The following is a 15,031-nucleotide window of genomic DNA, read 5'->3' as shown; positions in this document are numbered from 1 at the left end:
CTGAACCCCTACCTCACATCACACACCAAAACAAATTTTAAAATGAATAAAACCTGGGAGTAATATCAAAAGGATTCATAAAGTAAGGAAGGTTTTTTTTTTGTTTTTGTTTTTGTTTTTTTGTCTTTTCTAGGACCCCTCCTGTGGCATATGGAGATTCCCAGGCTAGGGGTCTAATAGGAGTTGTAGCCACTGGCCTGTGCCAGAGCCACAGCAAGGAGGGATCTGAGCCGCGTCTGCAACCTACACCACAGCTCACGGCAATGCCAGATCCTTAACCCACTGAGCGAGGCCAGGGATCGAACCCTCAACCTCACGGTTCCTAGTCAGATTCGTTAACCACTGAGCCACGACGGGAACTCCAGGAAGGTCTTTAAAAGCATAATTTTCCCCAAAGCCATAGCAGCAACCAGGGCTGCTGCCATGACAAAGCCACAACCTTAACCTGCTGTGCCACAAGGGGACTCTAGCTAAAAGTATAATTTTTAGGGAATTCCTGCTGTGGCACAGGGGGTTAAGAATCCGACTGGAGGAGTTCCTGTTGTGGTGCTGTGGAAACGAATCCAACTAGTAACCACGAGGTTTCAGGTTTGATCCCTGGCCTCGCTCAGCAGGTTGAGGATCTGGTGTTGCCATGAGCTGTGGTGTAGGGTGCAGATGGGGCTCGAATTTGGCGTTGTTGTGGCTGTGGCGAAGGCCAGTTGCTACAGCTCCAATTTGAGCTGTATTGGAGAAACTCCATATGCTGCGGGTGCAGCCCTAAAAAGAAAAAGAAAAAAAAAAAAAGAATCCGACTGGAGTTCCCAGTGTGGCTCAGTGGTAACAAAACTGACTAGTGTCCAAGAGGTTGAGGGTTCAATCCCTGGCCTTGATCAGTGGGTTAAGGATCCATCATTGTAGTAAGCTGCGGTGTAGGTCACAGATGAGGCTTGGAATCCACATTGCTGTGGCTGTGGCATAGGGCGGCAGCTGCAGCTCCCATTCGACCCCTAGCCTGGAAACTCTCATACGCAGCATGTGAAGCCCTAAAAAGAAAAAGAGAAGACGGAAAAAAAAAAAAAAAAAAGAATCTGACTGCAGCAGCTCAGATCTCTGTGGAGGCATAATTTTTTGATTCCAGGCCCAGTGCAATGAGTTAAAAGGATCTGGTGTTGCTGCAGCTGTGGCTTAGGTAGCAGCTGAGGCTCACATTCAATCTCTGGCCCAGAAACTTCCATAGGCCACAGTTGTAGCCATTTAAAAAAAGTATAATTTTAAAAAATGAATCCATAGGAGTTCCCTTGTGGCTCAGTGGTTAACAAATCTGACTAGGAATCATGAGGTTGCGGGTTCGATCCCTGGCCTTGCTCCGTGGGTTAAGGATCCAGCGTGGCTGTGAGCTGTGGTGTAGGTTGTAGATGTGGCTCGGATCCCGTGTTGCTATGGCTCTGGCGTAGGCCGGTGGCTACAGCTCTGATTAGACCCCTAGCCTGGGAACCTCCATATGCCGCGGGAGCGGCCCAAGAAATCGAAAAAAAAAAAAAAAAAAAAGATGGTTCTAAAAAAATAAATAAATAAATAATAAAAAATGAATCCATAGGAGTTCCCTTGTGGCTCAGTGGGTTAAGGATCCAATGTTGTTACTGCTACAGCTTGGGTGGCTGCTGTGGCGCACATTCAATCCCTGGCCAGGAAACTTCCAAATGCTGCGGGTGCAGCCAAAAAGAAAACAAAATGAATTCTTAAATAAAAAGATGGATAAATTTGGCCACAAAAAGTATTTTAATTCCTCATGAAAATAATGTAAACAAAGTCAAAAGACATATATATTATATATATATATCGTATGTTATTGACAAAGGGCTGATATCCTGCTATTTTAAGAGCTCCCACATGTCAGGGAGGAAAAGAAAAAAACCAAACTAATTAAAAGATAGGCAAAGGATATAAACAAACAGTTCCCAGGAAAGGAAATGTAAATGATTCTTAGTCATATGAAAACATGGTCAACCTCCCTTGTAGCGGGAGAAATGAAATTACAGCTACGAGATATCATTTTATATCTAACAGATTGACAAAGATCAAAAAGTTTGATAACATGCTGTGTTGGCAAGGGTGTGGGAAACAGGCATTCTCATTCATTGCAAGTGGGAGGGCAAATTGGTACAACCTCCCTGAAGAGCGATTTGGCAATATCTAAGTAAATTAAAAATCTACATACCTTTTAACCCAGCAATTCCATTTCTAGGAATTTACCATACAAATACACTCGTATGTGCGCAAGTTGATTATGCATGTGGCTATTTACTGCAGCTTTGCTTATCATAATAGTAGATTGGAAATCGCCTAATTTCCCGCCCGTAGGGTGCTTAGTGAAATGAATTATGGAACATCTATTCAGTGGAATACTATGGACTGTTTTTTTAAAAATGGAGCCATTTTACATTTACAATGGGGAAAAAAATCTCTCTAATATGCAGTTAAGGGCAGAGAGGAAGCAAAGTGCAGAACAACGTGGACAAAACAATACCATTCAGGTGAAAACTATTTCCTAGACGTGTTTTGATAGGCGTAGAATATCTCTGAACAGATACACATGAAGCCAGTAACAAAGACTGCTTTTAAGTAGGGACCTAAGGAGTTCCTGTTGAGGCGCAGTGGAAACAAATCCTACTGGGAACCATGAGGTTTCAGGTTCGATCCCTGGCCTTGCTCAGTGGGTTAAGGATCCGGTGTTGCCATGAGCTGTGGTGTAAGTCACAGATGCATCTTGGACACCACATTGCTGTGGCTGTGGTGTAGGCCGGCAGCTGTAGCTCCGACTAGACCCCTAGCCTGGGAACCTCCGTATGCCTCGAGTGCAGCCCTAAAAAGCAAAAAACAAAAACAAACAAACAAAAAAAGGAAGGACCTAAGATGCTAGAGTTAGAAAATGGCATACTTAATATTTTCAAATCCTATATGCAAGTGCTATATTCCAAAAAAAAAAAAAAAATTCCAAATACATTAAACAAAAGAAAATCATAAAGAAAGCAAATGTCACCACCATAGAACGTCCCTGGTGGCCTACAGCACAACTAAATGTCACCTCCATTACTTTCTTGGACAAGTTATTTCAGCTCTTAAATCTTCCTTTGCTCTACCTGTAAAGTGGTTATAATACATAACATTATCCACCTCAAGGACTCGGGGTGGGGAGGGAGAGAGCGAGGAGGCAGAAGTGGCAAAAGGTTAACAATTGGTGACTCTGGGAAGGTTATATGTGAGTGCTTTGTGTTCATGTATTATTACTTTTCCCATAATTTTGAAATTTGTTCTAAATAAAACATTCTTTCTTTTTTTTTTTTTTTTTTTTTTTTTGTTTTTTGCCATTTCTAGGGCCACTTCTGGCATATGGAGGTTCCCAGGCTAGGGGTCCAATCGGAGCTGTAGCCACCGGCCTACGCCAGAGCCACAGCAATGTGGGATCCGAGCAGCGTCTGCAACCTACACCACAGCTCACGGCAATGCCGGATCCTTAACCCACTGAGCAAGGGCAGGGACTGAACCCGCAACCTCATGGTTCCCAGTCGGATTTGTTAACCACTGCACCACGAAGGGAACTCCAAACATTCTTTATTTTTAAATTGCCAATACTGTGTCCCACCTCAGACCCAGTAAATCAGAATCTCTGGAGGTAAGGCTGGTGCACCAAGCTTTTCTCCCAGTCAAGCTGTATCCTGAGAACCCCTTGGACCAGCACAAACCTGGGGTGACCCGGCTACCCCAACATTTCACTGCAGGCTGCTTCCCTCCCCTGTGCGGCGCAGGTAAAGTGGGCCTTTACCTGGAGGGCACGTGCAGGGCTCTCCATGGAGGATTGGGGTCTGGGGACAGAGACTAGTCCCCCTGTTCACCTTGGGGGAAAGCCGCCCTGCACCTTCCGCCCTGGGCTTGGGGGAGAGCAGGGGAGCCGGGTGCCAAGGCCCGCCCCCCACCCACCGCCAGGCTCTCTCCGTGGGGCCGCGGGGCCTGTGCCGGGACACGCAGGGAACCCCGGCCCTGGCAGAACCCCCATCAGATAAGGCCACCGCCTCCCCCGCGCTGGCAGCCCTCGGAGCCGGCGAGGAGTTTACGTAAGCCTGTTGTTGATGGAAAAACAAATGCTCCAGCAGGCGTTCCCTGGCCTGCTTGGAGCCGCGGGGCCCCAGACGCTGGCTCACCCCAGAGAGGCTCCGGCCTGACAGCTCCCCCGGGGGCTTGGAAGGAACTCTGGGGGTCCCGAGTGCTGGAAGCCTGGCTCTCAGGAGGCCACCCAGAGCCCCTGCGCCTAAGCCCAGGGCTACCTGAGCCCAGCATGCAGGAGGCGTTTAACTAATGCTTGTTCTTAAGGTCTCTCCTGCCAGGTCCTCGCATCAGCCTGGGCCTCCTGGGACCCAGCTCTGGCCCTATCCCTGCCCCAGCCTGGAGCTCAGGAGGGGCGGATCCAGGCATCCATCAGCACCACTGCATTGAGTGCTTGTTGCATGCCTGGCCCTGCTCTGGGGCAGCGGGGGTGAGGGAGGTATGGGAACCAGGAAAGCACTGAGAACGGGCATAGCCAGCAGGAAATTAGGGGGAAAAATCTCATCTACACAGGGTGCCTCCTTTCTTGTTTTTAAAACTCGGGAGCGCTCAGGCAGACCTTCACAGAACTGGTGGAGACAGAAAGGAGACGACTGAGGGGTCTCCTACCGGCTTTGCAGCCCATACCCATCTTTGCCCTGAGACAGGAGGACGACCAAGGTTCCAATCCTAGCTCTGCCAGCTCCACAACCTCATCACCTTATGCCCAAGTCTCTGTAGCTATAAAATTGGGTTAATCCTTGGATCAACCTCAAGTATTAAGAATTACATGAGACAGTCTGAGGATGAAATGTGGTAATGACCCTAAAACCCTTAAATCATACCTATCCTAATGTCAGACACAAAATATCACAGAGAAACACTTCTTTCTAGAGGTAAATGTGTTATGCCCACCTGCCCTTTCCGTCTCAACACAGATGTCTGCCTTCTAACGTGGTCTTTCCTGACTCCCACGTGGGTCAGGTGCCCCAGTGACATTCCCTTCCAAGCCCGCCTGCATCCACGCCATCTGGCAGCCTGCCTCACCCATGTAACCACCCCAGGCATGTGTCTTGTCTTCCCCATCCGGCTCCATGCTGGCCCCGGGCACCCAGAGATAAATTATATTCTGGTCCGTTCTCTAAGGGGACCCGGCCCAGAGCAGGAGAGATAGATGTGTATGCAGAGCAAGGAGCCACTCTGAGAATGTCATAAGAATGACAAAGGCACGTGGGCACAGGGCCAACATGCCACCTGACACACAGTGGGTAACACTCCCAAACCGTAATTCCACAAAATGATGCTAATCGAACAGTGGAAAGACTCGAACTCCAATGCTGGCTTTGTCACTTACTTGCCATGTAACCTTGGACAAGGCACTGTTTCTCTGGACCACAATTTCCTCATTTATCAGGGGCGATGCTAACATTAAACACCCATCTTAAGGCTTTGGTGAAATTCAAACAAGTTGATGCCTCTGGACGCGCTTTCTGAACTAGTAGAGGGTTAAACTTCTCAGCTACAGGGAGCTCCCATCATGGCTCAGTGGAAACAAATACAACTAGCATCCATGAAGAAGCAGGTTCCATCCCTGGCCTTGTTCAGTGGGTTTAGGATCAAGCGTTGCAGTGAGCTGTGGTGTAGGTCGCAGATGAGGCTCAGATCCTGGGATGCATGTGGCTGTGGCATAGGCCAGTGGCTACAGCTCTGATTCAACCCTTAGCCTGTAACCTCCATATGCAGCGGGTACGGCCCTAAAAAGACCCAACAAAACAAAACACTTCTCAGTTACAAACTAGCCTATCAAGGTGGGTAGGGAATACAGCCTTGGACAAAGACTCTGACGTTAGGCCTGGTCCCAGGACCAGTCTGGACGCCCCCTTGTTTTTTGACCTAAGGCTAAAGGCTCAGCCTCAGTTTCTCATCTGTCAAATGAGGATAAGAGTACGTACCTCCTAGGGTGACATGAGGAGCCAAAGAGCTCACAATGATGGGAGTTAATACTTCTTGCACACTTAATGCCAGACAGGGCTTTTAAGTGATTTCTGTAGGTTAACTCATCTACTGTCATTTTACAGCTGGGAACATTGAGGCAGAGAGGTTTTAAGCAACTTGCCCAAGGTCACACACTTAGGGTGCGTGGCTGGGAAATAATCCTGGCAGTCTAGCTGGCACCAGAGCCCAAGGTCCTAACCACCCTGCCGCCTCTGAATCTGTTTAAAGAGCTTAGAGGAGTTCCCGTTGTGGCTCATCACTAATGAACCTGACCAGCATCCATGAGGACGCAAATATGATCCCTGGCCTCGCTCAGTGTGTTAAGGATCTGGCGTTGCCATGAGCTGCAGTGTAGATTGCAGATGCGACTCAAATCTGGGGTTGCTGTGGCTGTGGTGTAGGTCGGCAGCTGCAGCTCTGATTTGACCTCTAGCCTGGGAATTTCCATATGCTGCAGGTGCTGCCCTAAAAATGAAAAAGATAACAATAAAAAAATAAAGAGCTTAGAAATGGCACATAGTCAGGCCTCAGCAAACAGTAGCCATTCTTATGATTCTGTTAATATGCGTGTTGATATCATCAGGATCTTTAATTACTCATCAGTCCCTCCTTAGAGCAGGGCAAGCTGAAGCCCTTTGGGCCTGAGTGGCTGCCAGCTGAGAGCTGGCACCATGAGCCCAAAATGTGGGCAAAGCTTTATTTCCTTGTTACACCCAACAAGAGTCAGCGCATAGAGCACTGGGGCAGGTGGGTCCAGCACTGGGCCTGACCTCCAGGTAAGCACAGCTGTCACAGGTGGCCCTCTCTGCCCAGTCTGGTGCTGGACACCCACCTGACTCCCAGAGCAGGGCAGAGCCAGGCTGGAGAGGCCGGGGCAGACACTGGGCCTTTTGTGTCCTACTCCCCAAGCGGCCCAGCCCAGAAACCTGTCCCCACCTCTGCCCCAGGCTGGGCGCAGGGCGTGCAGGGTCCTCCTGGGAGAGGAAAGAATTCCAGCTGGAGTTAGGAGTCTGACCAGTAACCTGGCTCCACTGCCTACTGGCTCAGGGTCCGTGGGCCAGTCCCTCCCTGCTACAGGCCCAGGTTCCTCATCTCCAAAGTGAGGCATAGAGACCGCGACTCAGGTACAAGTAGGCGTCAGGGAAGGAGGAGGAAAGGAAATTAAGGGGACAGGCAGGGGCCTGGCCACCCAGCTGTGGGTGCAAACATGGCTGGGGCTTTTCACCCCACCACCCAGACAGGCCGGGATCACCCTCAGCCCCAACACACACTCCCCAACCTCCAGCTCCCAAACAGACACCATCACAAACACCTCTGTTCACCTGAACTCTCATCCCCGTGTGAACACAGACTGATACCCACCCCGAACACAGATGCACATGCCTGATCACAAATATACACCCACATAGACACACACACACCCATGATCACAGACACATACACACACTCTTGGTCACAAATGCACACTGCACACAAACACTCTGAACACAGACGTACACACACACACACACACACACACACCTGATCACAGACACACATTTCAACAGACACACACACACCTCCATTAATATACACATCACACGATTATACACAGAGATACAATGACATCAAAGCACACCTCCCGTCCCCCAACCTACACCCACTGCACCTCAGTGCTCACCCCACAGCCCACTCGCCCATCACACCACACAGACGGGCTTTGGGGAGGCCACTGCGGGGCAGAGTGAGCCCTCCCAGGAGCCCAGGATAGGCGCATGGAGTTGCACCTCCTCATCCCTTCTTGTACTCTGGGAGCTCCTCAGGCTTGAGCCCACCACCACTGCCCAGAGGCCTGCGAGGATGAGCCTAAAAAAGGAGAGGAGGGCATTCAGGGGGACCTATCGCGTGCCAATCCCAGGGCTGTGTGCTTCCATCTGTCACAGCCCATCGATTCTGCCTAATTGCGAGCCTGGCCCGTGTTACAGACTCCAAATTAGAAGCTGAGAAAAGCGTCCTGAGCGCCCCCCCCCCCCCCCAAAGAACAGGTCTCTGATCTCTGACCTCGCTGCGGGGCACGTCAACAGGGCAGACCCTCCTGGGGCAATGCCGCGGTGCACCGCCAGGGGGCGCCCTCCGCCCGGCCCCTGTGGGCGCTCGGTCGCCCCGCACGCGGCACACGGCGTCCCTCTTCCAGTCCCCTCGGTGCGTGCCCGGGCAGCTCCCCCGGGAGCTTCGCTAGGTTCTGGTCGGCCGGCGCCCCCACAGGATGTCTCCGCTCCTCACCCCGCCGGATCCCGACCTCGGCTCCGGCTTCCGCCCCCTCCCCAGTCCCCAGAGGCCTCCTAGGACAGCTCCGGGCTCGCGGCCACCCCCTCTGCCCGGAACCGCCCCGTAGCCCACTCCTACCCCGGCTCCTAGAAGAAATTCTGAGGCCACCCCACAGTAGAGTCCCCTCCCGAGGCTCTTGGAGCAAAGGCTCATAAAGGTGGCTGGAGTGAAAGCCAGAATTGAATTGAGTAAATAGCAACAGCTTCCCCCCCCACCGTCCCCCACCGCCCCCACCCCAGCAGAGCATCCTACGTGCCAAGCTCTCTGAGTTATATCAGTCAGTGCTGACAAAACTCTAAGCAGTAGGTGTTACCAGTACCTCTGTTTTACAGATTCAAAATGCTAGAAGCTCAGAGAGATGACGTGATTTGTCCAAGATCCCAGGAGCAGGAAGTAGCAGGACAGGGTCTAGGGCCAAAGCTCTAAGGGCTGGATTCTCAGCCACGGGTGAAGGCCCCTCCGACATTTATTCTCTCCAGGATCTAGGAATATTTTTTAAGGACCCACCACCTGCCAGGCACGCTGCTGGGTGTAATAGAAAGATGCACACAGAGGCAATGAGTCACAGAGCGTACAGTTGCAGGAAAAAGGGTAAAATGGTCCCAAACGTGCACCCACAGATTTGTCATTAATTTGCTCACTTGCTAAAGGTCTGTTACTAGGAACCCTGTGCCCAGCACTGTGCTGGCAGTATTGATCTAAGCGGGAAGAGGCCTGCCCTCGGTGGCCCTTTCCAGATCCAGGCAAGCTGCCTGGAAAGCCCACAGCCATGCCTCCAGCCCCAGCTCTCACCATTCTGGCCCTTGCTCTAAGAGCTCCAGTGACACTGGCTACCTTTGAGTACCTTGGACCTGCTGGGCTCAGGGCCTTTGCACATGCTGTTACTCCTTTTTCTCCCCCTCCCCCTCCCGTTTGCTAATTCCCACTCACTTATCTGTTCTCTCAGTGACACCTCACTCCAGGAAGCTGCCCTTTCCCTCCCCTGAGTATATGGTCCTACATACACCTTATCATTAGTTACTTTTCAGGTGACTTGACATGTATATCCCCCATGAGACTCATAGGTGCATAAGGACAGGGGCCGTCTTATTTGCTTGTATCCCCAGTGACTAGCACAGGACGTGGCACTCGATAAGTGTCCTTTATCGAGTGATAAAGGATGAGCCCAGCTCTGCTGCTTACGTGCTGAGTACCCTTCCCCTCTGTGAACTTACCCTGCTCATCCCTCAAATGAAGGGGCCAGGTTGGGGGGAAGTCTCCAACTCAGGCTGCCTGTCAGAATCTCTGAGGGGCTTTTCAAAAAGGCACAGGGAATCATTATCACCATCATCACTGAATCAGAAGTGGGGAGAGGGTGAAGGTATGGATGTTATAATGAGCAAACTCTGAGAACTATAGAAGCTGGGCAGTCAGTGCATGGGGGTTCATTATACTCTTCTGTTAACTTGGCAGCTGTTTGAAATTTTCCATAATAAAAAGCTTTGTTTAAATACCCACAGTGTACTATTTCTATTGTAGAAAAAGCTGCCGAGGGAGTTCCCCTGTGGCACAGGGGGTTAAGAACCTGGCATTGTCACTGCAGTGACTTGGGTCGCTGCTCTGGTGTGGGTTGAATCCCTGGCCCAGGAACTTCGACAATCCATGGTTGTGGCCAAAAAAAGAAAAGCTGCTGGCTCTGAGAAAGCTAGTTCTGAAACCTGGGTCTGGCTTGAGGCTTTCTGAGGCTGCTCCCAACTCCGAAGAACTGGCAGTGATTCTTTCATACCCACGTGGGTGCTGCTCAGTGGTGGAAAAATCCTGCACCCTGCACCTTCTGCCCTCTTCCCGGACCCCTACTGCGCTTCAAACTTTTACGTAAGTTGCCTAATTTTCCAACTCAAAGAGTTCTCCAAAACATCAATCCCTGTTAGGAGCCCCTTGTAGGCTCCCTCTGCTGCTTGAACGTCCATTCAAAGCTACTCTCCTACCTGGTCTGCCTCCTCAAGACCCCAGGATGGTTGGAATTGTCTAGGTTCCCCCAGCCACAGTGCCCGGCATAGTGGAGGGATGGATACACAGTAGCTGAATTTCTTGAATTGCAATAAAAATATGTTTGTGAGGGTTCCCATCATGGTGCAGCAGAAACGAATCTGACTAGGAACCATGAGGTTGCAGGTTCGATCCCTGGCCTCACTCAGTGGGTTAAGGATCTGGCATTGCTGTGAACTGTGGTGTAGGTTGCAGACGTGACTCAGATCCTGCGTTGCTGTGGCTGTGGCGTAGGTCAACAGCCACAGCTCCAATTAGACCCCTAGCCTGGGAACCTCCATATGCTGCGGGTGTGGCCCTAAAAAGACAAAAAAAAAAAAAAAAAAGAAAGAAAGAAAGAAATCTCTTTGTGGCCCCCAAGCCGTGTGACCCTGAACAAAGGAGCCCTCCTGGGCTTCCTTCTCTCCAGAATGGAAGGGCGCTCCCTGGCCCTGGTGCTGTGGGAAGGACTCAATGAGTAACATTGATTTTTTTTGGGGGGGGGGGCTTGTCTAGGGCTGCTCCCATGGCATATGGAGGTTCCCAGGCTAGGGGTCTAATGGGAGCTGTAGCTGCCAGCCTGTGCCACAGCCACAGCAACGAGGGATCCAAGTCACACCTGTGTTCTACACCACAGCTCACAGCAACGCCGGATTTGTAACCCACTGGGCGAGGCCAGGGATTGAACCCACAACCTCATGGTTCCTAGTCGGATTCGTTAACCACTGAGCCACAACAGGAACTCCGGAAGGACTCAATGAGATAATGAACATGGCGTGGCAAGTTGCCTAGGACTTTTACCCCTGCAGACCTGGACTCTCCCTCCTTGGGGGTCCTGTAGGCCCCCAGGCTTCCCTCATGCCAGCAGTGGCTGGCGGTTGATGCATGTGTTTCCCAGAGAGCCTGAGAGGCAGAGAGGGGGCTGGTAGCCAAGTTATCTCCACGTTCCCAGCATGGGGCCAAGGAGAAAGGGAGGGAGAGAGGAGGGGAAGGATGGAAAGGAAGGAGTGAAGGGCCTGCTGGCACCTCTAGAGTCCCCATAGGCGAGAGGGGCCAGAGTGGTTCTCCCCAGGGGCCTCAGCTGACAGATGAAGTCTGCAAGTGGCCACTCATTTTTTGATTGTTTGTTTTTGTTTTTTTTTAGGGCTGCTCCTGCTTTGGCATGTGGAGGTTCCCAGACTAGATGTCAAATCACATCAGAGCTGCAGCTGCCGGCCTACACCACAGCCACAGCAACACCAGATCCAAGCCACGTCTGCGACCTACACTGAAGCTCCCGGCAACGCCGGATCCTTAACCCACTGAGCCAGGCCAGGGGTCAAACCTGCATCCTCACAGATGCTAGTCCGGTTCTTAACCCGCTGAGCCACAACAGGAACTCCTGGAGGTGTCCACTCTTGCCAGCTGACACACAGGTCACAGCAGCCAACATTTCCTCTCCAGGAAGCAGCACTTTCTCTGGTTCTGCCGCATGGGTCTCCAATCTGACAGGACAGGGAAGGGGTCTGCTTGGTTGTGTCCTGGACCTGCAGCTCAGGAAAGAAGAGGGATGCAGTGGGGTGGGGGTGGGGGTGGGGGTTGAGGCATCTGTCCAAGGCCCCCCAGGGCCAAGCTCCATTTGGTATTCAAGGCTATCCGTGAGCCGAACCTCACCCACCCATCCAAGGGTACCCCCAGCCATCAAATGACCCTCCACCTGAGACTGTGGTCTGGATCCTTTTGCCTGTGCCCTGGCTGTTTCCTGCCACCCCCTTCTCCACCCAGTCAGCCTTGGTTCATCTAAGATTCCAACTACATAACACCTCCTTGGAGTTTCTCCCAACTTTTTTTTTTTTTTCCGCTTTTTTTTCAGGACCACACCTGAGGCATATGGAGGTTCCCAGCCTAGGGGTCTAAATGGAGCTACAGCTGCAGACCTATGCCACAGCCACAGCAACACCAGATCCTTAACTCACTGAGCAAGGCCAGAGATCGAACCCGCAACCTCATGGTTCCTAGTCGGATTCGTTTCTGCTGTGCCACGACGGGAACTCCTCTCCCAACTTCTTGAGACAATTCCTCACACCTCCCCTGGAACTTCCCTCATATTTAGTCAAACCACAAATATAGCATGCATATTTTCTCTGATGGAATCCTAACAATACCCCTGCAAGGTGAATGCCTTTGGCCCCATTTTATGGATTCAGAGTGGCTAAGTACCTTGCCAAAATTCTTGCAAGCCAGAAAAATCCGTGGAAGGTCTCTTCCATCTGCCCTCGACCTCCCCACTCCAGGGAAAATGAGACTTCATAGGATGGGGCAGGATAGGGGACAGTCACGGTCAAGATCATGGCCCCTGCAAACTGCTCAATGCCAGGCTCCAGTAGGAATAGGTCCCAAGAACCAGGAGGCTCACCATGTTCACAGAGGCTGGAGCCAAAAGCGCTTTGGTGATGATCCCTGGGTCCCTTCTGTAAGCCAGCATGTGGGGAGGTGGGGACACTGCTCCAGAGTCTCAGGTGGCAATGATGATAGCATCCTCCCACCCTCTTCTCCCTCCCTCCCACTTCCAGGGCATAGAGCTGGACTGGCAGCCTGAGCCCAGCCCCAATCCCTGCCCACTGAGCACCTGTTTTATAGTCTGAGCCTCAGTTTATTTCTGTTGTCCTTTTGTCTTTTTCCTCCTTTATTATTATTATTATTATTTTTTTTTTTGTCTTTTCTAGGGCCACACCTGCGGCATATGGAGGTTCCCAGGCTAGGGGTCGAATCAGAGCTGTTGCTGCCGGCCTGCGCCAGAGCCACAGCAACGCAGGATCCGAGTGGTGTCTGCAACCTACACCACAGCTCACCGCAACACCAGATCCTTAACCTGCTGAGAGAGGCCAGGGATCGAACCGGCAACCTCATGGTTCCTAGTCAGATTTGTTAACCACTGAGCCACGATGGGAACTCCTATTTCTGTTGTCCTTTTGGTCCCACCTTCTCCCTCTCTGAGCAGCTCTCTTCACCAGCCTAAGGGGCCATCTCTGTTTCTCTTGCTCCGTCTCTCTGTTTTGGTCTCTCTCAGCCTGAGTCTGTCCCAGGATCTCCCTTTATCTCTGCGTCTCCTCTCAATCGCCATCTGCCTTTCTCTCCATCGCTTCCTCTCTCCGCCTGTGTCTTTGACTCTTTTAACCTGGGTCCTTGTCACTGTCTCCGTCTGTCTGCCTCCACTACTGTGGCTTTCCCTTTCCATCTCTCTTTCCCTGCCCACTGTTAATCTGTCTCTCTGCCTCTCTGTCCTGTGTCTTTATCCCTGTCATCGTCTCTCTGTGTCTCTGTCTCCGTGCATATCTTTGTCACCATCTCTTTCTATCACTGTCGTCGCCCTTCTCTGCCTCTCTCACCATCTCCCAGTCTCTGTCACTCTCTGCTTCTGAATCTCTCACTCTGGGTGTGCTGCTCGCAGTCTCTGACTCTGGGGAGAGCAGTGCCCCCATCCCGGGCCCAAGAGCAGACCTGGCTTCTGAAGTTGCTCCCATGTCGGGGCGGGGGGACCCCAGGGCATCATTCCAGGGCCTGCTCCATCTGGGTGGCAGTGCTGACAGAAGAGATAGGAATCAGACTTGGCTCTGTCCGGGCCTGAGCAAGGGGCACAGCCAGGCTATGCGGGGGCGTCTGGGTGCCTGCAAACGTTTGCATGTGCGCACATCTGGGTGTGTGTGCGGGTCTCCCTGTGTGGGGTGGTCTGGGTGTCTGTCTAGATATAGCTGTGAGCGTCTGGGCCTGTTTATGTCTGTCTGCAAGACTTGTGTATGTGCGTCTTTGTGTGGGGCTGTCTGGGTGTGAGCAACTTAGCCTGTGGGTCTATCCATCCATTCATGCCTCCAGAGTGTACCTGTGTGCATGTCCGTGGGTACCTGGGAGGGCCTGGTGTCAAAATGCATCCGGGCAGCCATCCACAGACCAGGCCCTCTGCTTGCATTCTAGTCCCTAGTCATCAGTGAGGTATAGATTCTGTTGACAGGTAGAATAGTAGAGGCTTTAACCCCCAGGCTTGAATGTGTGACTCTGAAGGTATCTGCTTAAGGTTGAGAGTTTGGCCATCTGGAAACAGACCTGGTTCAAATCTTGGCTCCTCCACCGCTAGCAGCCTGACCCTAGGCAAGCTAATCTTGGGAAATCCTGAATTCACTCAGCAAAAATGTGTTAATCAAAACCAGATAAAACTAATCTATGATGCTAGAGTTGAGAATGATGGCTGACAGGGAGGGGGCCCAAGGGAGACTTCAGGGGGCTGTAAAAGTCCTAGTTTTTTTTTTTGTTTTTTTTTTTTTGACCTTTGTCTTTTTAGAGCCACACCCAAAGCATACACACCCAAGCCACACCCAAAGAGGTTCCCAGGCTAGTGGTCTAATCGGAACTGTTGCTGCCAGCCTATGCCAGAGCCACAGCAATGCCAGATCTGAGCCGAGTCTACAGCCTACACGGAAGCTCACAGCAATGCCGGATCCTTAATCCACTGAGCCAGGCCAGGGATCGAACCCACAACCTCATGGTTCCTAGTCAGATTTGTTTCCGCTGCACCAAGATCTAGAACTCCCTAAAAGTTCTAGATCTTGATCTGGGTGGTGGTTACATGGGTGTGTTCCTTTGGAAAACAGTAACCAAGCTGTTCATTTCAGATCTGTGCCCTTTA

This window comes from Sus scrofa, chromosome 1 (assembly GCF_000003025.6).
Source record: "Sus scrofa isolate TJ Tabasco breed Duroc chromosome 1, Sscrofa11.1, whole genome shotgun sequence".
NCBI lineage: Eukaryota > Metazoa > Chordata > Mammalia > Artiodactyla > Suidae > Sus > Sus scrofa.
This window is presented reverse-complemented; position numbering follows the sequence as displayed.